Source organism: Aedes aegypti, chromosome 1 (genome assembly GCF_002204515.2).
Source record: "Aedes aegypti strain LVP_AGWG chromosome 1, AaegL5.0 Primary Assembly, whole genome shotgun sequence".
NCBI classification, from domain to species: domain Eukaryota; kingdom Metazoa; phylum Arthropoda; class Insecta; order Diptera; family Culicidae; genus Aedes; species Aedes aegypti.
In genome coordinates, this window is record NC_035107.1 from 140,567,294 (window position 1) to 140,573,018 (window position 5,725).

The 5,725-nt window shown below is 38.3% G+C and overlaps 1 long non-coding RNA gene across 2 annotated transcripts; it reads right to left on the minus strand.

The window, feature by feature from the left end:
- Positions 1-328: 328 nt before the first annotated feature.
- LOC110677714 lies at positions 329-3,664 on the minus strand. 2 transcript variants are annotated; one of them, XR_002501148.1, is made up of 4 exons: positions 3,267-3,664; positions 2,730-3,210; positions 2,585-2,666; positions 329-1,195 (listed from the first exon to the last, which is right to left on the minus strand). It is a non-coding gene; the product is annotated as an uncharacterized LOC110677714 (long non-coding RNA). The 2 variants fall into 2 exon arrangements; XR_002501147.1 differs by lacking the exon at positions 329-1,195 and having other exon boundaries at positions 2,502-2,666; positions 3,267-3,658.
- Positions 3,665-5,725: the final 2,061 nt, after the last annotated feature.

Sequence of the window (5,725 nt, forward strand, 5' to 3'; positions counted from 1 at the left end):
AGATACCCGTGTAGTAAAATTGACTACATGCTTTAATACCTGAAATTATTGTATTTGACTTCAAGGTTCACGCATAATGCATTCAGATTTGATAATTTATGCAAAATATATAGTGGATATGAATTATTTATTGGTATTCTGCAAAAACTCAAATCTGAATGTATAATGCGTATACCTTGATCTGAATAAATAAAGTTATAACATTACAAAAAAATTTATTTTCGTTCGAAATTTTGTCTTTAACATGGTTTGAAACAGATTGTCTTAACTACTCATACAAAATATTTCTTCAGTCTTATATAATTGTTTCCTTTAACGTTATATACAATAATTGGTGGCCCATCAAACGTATCCACGTGCAGTGTACAATACACTTCCAAAGGTTTGCTAACTTTAAATGACGCAAAATGATGAGAATATTCTTCTACGCTCTACTGGTGACAGGCACCGTTTACTGTGTCGTTAGTAACTAATATATCTTTAATTTCATACAATTTAACTTGTCTCATATTGTGCACGGAACCTGTCAAGAACAGACCAGCCTTGTACTCAGTGCCTTTGTGCGTCACTGTCGAAACTGCTTATAAATTTAATGTTAATAGTTCCTTTGTATCTAGCATCGCAAAGGATGAAATTTGTATCTAGCATCGCAAAGGATGAAATTTGTATCTAGCATCGCAAAGCATGAATAAATATCATTTTTGCCTTTGTACATAACGTGAAGCAAATGTTTCTTCTGGAGGTTATATTTCCACAATATCTTTTGAAAATCAGATGGAATGCCTCAAAGCGGAAGCTCCACATGCATCGTGGAGGCCCTATTTTTCTAATGTTTCGAACATAGTGAAGCAAAACATGATATTTGTGTTTGAGTGGTTCAGCAAAAAGCTTTCTATAATGAAAATGATGATATTCTATTTGTTTTTTCTAGGACATTGAGTAAATGAATTTAGATAACAAAACCAAAGCAGTGAGCTCAACTAACGATAGTACAAAATTCCATACGTTATATAGTAGCCGTCTTCATCAGTTAGTCTTGGCCACTCAGCCACTACGTGAGCCTTATTCACGTCTGTCTCCTCCACAATTTCCCGCATGCGTAGTAAAAATGATTCTCACCAGAGGTTCGTGACTTTTTCTGCTGGATGCTTGTTATTTCGGAGCCATGTTTTAATGGAACTTTGCCTTTTGATTTCTGAAATACATAATATATATTTAAATTATTATCACACAATCTCAAATGATAAGGTACAGTAGTGGACGTAAAAAGTGGTACATTATCAATGTACATACATATTTAATGCGGGGCCCAGATAGCCGTAGCGGTAAACGCGCAGCTATTCAGCAAGACCAAGCTGAGGGTCATGGGTTCGAATCCCACCGGTCGAGGATCTTTTCGGGTTGGAAATTTTCTCGACTTCCTAGGGCATAGAGTATCTTCGTACCTGCCACACGATATACACATGCAAAAATGGTCATTGGCACAGTAAGCTCTCAGTTAATAACTGTGGAAGTGCTCATAAGAACACTAAGCTGAGAAGCAGGCTCTGCCCCTGTGGGGACGTAATGCCAGAAAGAAGAAGAGAAATATTTAATGCAACACCCATTTTCAATATTGCAATACAATAAAAAATACTGTTTTATGGCTAGTGTACACATAGGAGCAAATCATATTCTTGGCACTTTACTTTTACTTCAGCTTATTGTTTTAGCAACAATAGCTTACAATGAATTCTGGTACAAAATCCTACAGGCTCCAAAAAAACCTTTAAAGACTGTTATGCTGTTAACTGATTCTTTAAGATTTTTTTCAGGGATCTCTAGAAATTGTTTTAGAGATTCCTCTACCTTCTAGAAATGCTTCCAGTGGTTTTTAAAAAGATGCTTATGGGAAGTTTTTAATAATTTGCTCCATCAAATCCTTGAGCACTCCAACTTACCTCCAGTAATTTTCTAAGGAATTATTTTGTTTTTTTTTTCAAAGACTTAGAATTTTGGAAATGTTTTTGAACGAATTATTTGAAATAAAAAATACTGGAGACTCTTAGTAGGAATCTCTGGATTAATTCCTGAAGGTATCCTTAAAGAAATTTCTAGTCCAATCTTAAACAAACCCTGGAGGATTCGAAGATACTCGTAAGAAATTTCGGAATGCATCTCTGTGGTTGGATTTTTGAAGATGTTCTGTATGGTTAGTCTTGGAGAATGTTACAAGGAAATTGATGGAAGAATCACCAGATAAACCTCAAAGGACCCGAAGGAAATATCTAAATCAATCTTTGGAGGCATTACTGATGGAATTTCCGAGTAACCGTATTGTTGAGTTTTCTGAAATAAATTTATAGGAGAAATTCCTTAGAAAAATGCTTGAGATGATTCCACTTCTTTGTGTGCTTGATTCCTCTTTGGTCTCTTTTATCAGGCAAGAGGTTTAGAAAGTTCCTATTTTTAAGACACTCAGTCGCTACCAGCCCTTTATCAAAATAAAAACTGCAAGATAGTTCCTTAACCTATAATCATTTAGAAATTCGATAATATAACCACTTTCACTCTACTGTATCATACCTTTAGTGATTGTCATTACCTTCCTTCGGCAGTATCATAGCTTTTTCTTTAAAGATTTTCCTGTTATCGATCGTTGCGTCCCGTGGGTTGAAGTACACTTCCTGTGAATTAATTAGATTAATATAAAATTAGAATTTACCGTTATTTACAATTCGAGAAATTACTGGGAGCTCTGGTGAAAGTTTCTCTGTAATACATTACGCGAACCGAGCCATGTCTGGTATTCGGAAGTAGGTTTCATTTGCGATATAATGAACCACTACTGTGTGTGCCAAATGTTTTCTATGTTAAGCATCCAACTGTTGTTGCATTCGGTAGAACCGTAGAACTGAGTCACAATCTTCCCCTTCTCATTTCTTTCAAGAATGTCCTCTAGGAGACTTAATGTGACCGATGTCGATAGAAGAGGATGTGTTGGACCTCGTATTGAACTCGTCGAAAAGCCTGGGGAATGGGAGCAGCTACTCGTTTGTTCCGGCTTGTATAGAGCACTTTCCTACCAGTGTTGCAGTTTTGCTCGCAGGGCGTGCTTATGACCCGTGCATTTCAAAACTGAAAAAATGTCCGCTAGCGCCGCTTCGTCGATGACCGCAAGGTACCACTGGTCAACTATCAATTCGCGGAGCGCTGGATTTTCATCACGGGCTGTAAAATCGAAGAAATAATATCTGATTTACATCTCCAATTACAATCATACATACCATCAATTAACTCCGTATCTTCAAGAATTTTATCAACGATAACTTTAAGCTTGTTATTATCACTTTCCTGCTTAATTTTATATTTTAATTAACATCAATAACATATTAAAAAATAAACAAACAAAACAACTTGACCGGTGCACGGCAAATGGCGTCCTAAAGTAAATAAGTGAGATCGAAATGTAAGCGCACGCTAAAAATAACTCACTTGAGGTTCTTATTTTTACCATGGACATGGTAAAATCGAGAACATTTTTCGTTAGCCATTACTGAAGTAGTAGTCAATGTAACTATATAAGGAATAGCTTTTAACAACACTAACATGGTTAAAACTACACGGCATCACAGTTCAGCAGCATAGTAATTTCAAAAACATTGTTGTTATTAGTGACATAATTTCATTCAAAATAAAAATATTTCGAAATAGTTGCGTTAACAACATTGTCATGATTATAATTACTATAACATTTGTTTCAGTGTGGCGATTCGATGGAGGAAGTAGAGTTGACAGCAGCGCACTCTATCTCGTTAGTTGAGGAATGGATGAAGTCTTGGAAGCTAGGACTGGCCCGTCACAAGACTGAAGTGGTGGTGGTCAGCAATCGCAGGTCCGAGTAAAGGGCGCTCATCTCGGTAGGTGATAGATAGATTCTAACCGATCCCTAAGGCATCTTGGGGCAAATGGCTTTATTTTACGAGTGGCGTGAGGTGAGAATTGTGAAGTGAAGTGAGTGAAGTGAGTCACCATGCAAATCAAATGGAGAGTCACTTCAGTCGAGTCGAGAATTGTTACCTTGCTATACGACACCGACAATTGTCACCTCATGCCACTCGTAGAATAAACCCAAATGATCGACGACAAGCTCAGCTTCGCTAGAACTACTTCCGCTATCCGGGCCAGGGGGCGGTTGACTCCTTCCTTCTCCTTTCTCCTCCTTCGTCTGCAGCCTCTCGTGGACCTCCTGCCTGTCTTGTGCGCCCCTCGAGTGTGGAGACGGACTCGAGGCTTCAGTGATCCGTGGATTCACTGGAAAGCCTGGGTTTCCAAGCGCACTCGGTTGTCGTTCTGGGGTACAGGTCTTCAGGGACACACTACTGGCGAGTAGGTTCAACGTAGATCGCAATCTTCAATGGCGATTTGAATAAAAATCACGAGTCATGTGGACATGACGAGGATGTAAAATGGTGGAAATTAGAAGCGGTACGGTCGGGATAGGTTCGGGGTTATTTGAGGCCGGAAATTTACCTGGATGTCCAGTTTCACTATCACTTCCTTTCTCCTTTCTTCAAACTATCTTTATAACTTTAACTTTTGGGATAGCACTACTGCCGTCTTCAACGATCACCAGGCTTATGAAGTGGCTTGCTGGTGAACGTTGACTAGGATTTTTTGGGCCCATTCACAAATTTCATAACGCTGAAGGAGGTGGGTGGGTGTCCTCGTAATGTTACGGCCCATACAAAATTTTGATACAAAAAGCGTTACGAAGGGGTGGGTGGGTGTCAAAAATTGCCATTTTTGGCGTTATGATATTTGTGAACAAACCCTTTTGGTACCGAAAGTATCGGTAATACCGACCAATTTTTGGTACCGAAATACCGGTACTGGAAAGCATTGAGTGCCGGTATTTTCAGTACTGATGAATAATCTAATTATCGTTTGAATCAATGAATGTATCCAGCTTTTTACGCTTCGCCGCTATAAAATATGAATCACCCCCAGTTGACGGATCTTGGCAACATTATAGCTATCATTATAGCATCAATCATAGTATGCCAATGAAAAAAACTTGTAACCAAGGAACGTTGGTTTGTTGTTATCAACAATTTTAGTTTTCAAATCGATTACAAAATACCTAAAAATGCTGTATTAATGGCTGTGGTGCAAAGCAGGGCAAGTATAAAGTGAGTTTTCATCGTTTTCCGGCTATACAAACTGCTCGTGATGCTATTCGGAGAGAATTGTGGGTTGAGGCTGCTGGAATGTGCGGAAAAAATGTCACAAGACAATATATCTGTTGACACCATTTTGAAACCGGTAGGTTTTCTCAATAACTTGATGTCAAAAACCTAATAATGACCTTTAATGAATGGTCTACAATCGTAGATAAATCCGCAGCTTCTAACGATACAAGTGCCGGAAACTGGATTCCAACTCTTCGCTTAGGCATTTATTCTCACCTTCATGATGAAAGTTGTGATGATACAGGTTCACTAAAGGAAATGAAGTTTGGGTGTAACGTTACAGAATCAAATGACGATACGAGTACTGAAGATATAAGAGAAGATTTACCCATGGACATAATACTGGAAGATGAGGAAGTTCAGGACATTTTGGACACAGAGGATAGAAATATGAGTACGGTATGTGAGCATAGTTTTGTACTTGTCTCTTTTGCCTCTCGACAGGGAGTCATACTCAGACCTGAAATACTACAACTTTCAATCATTTTAGTATC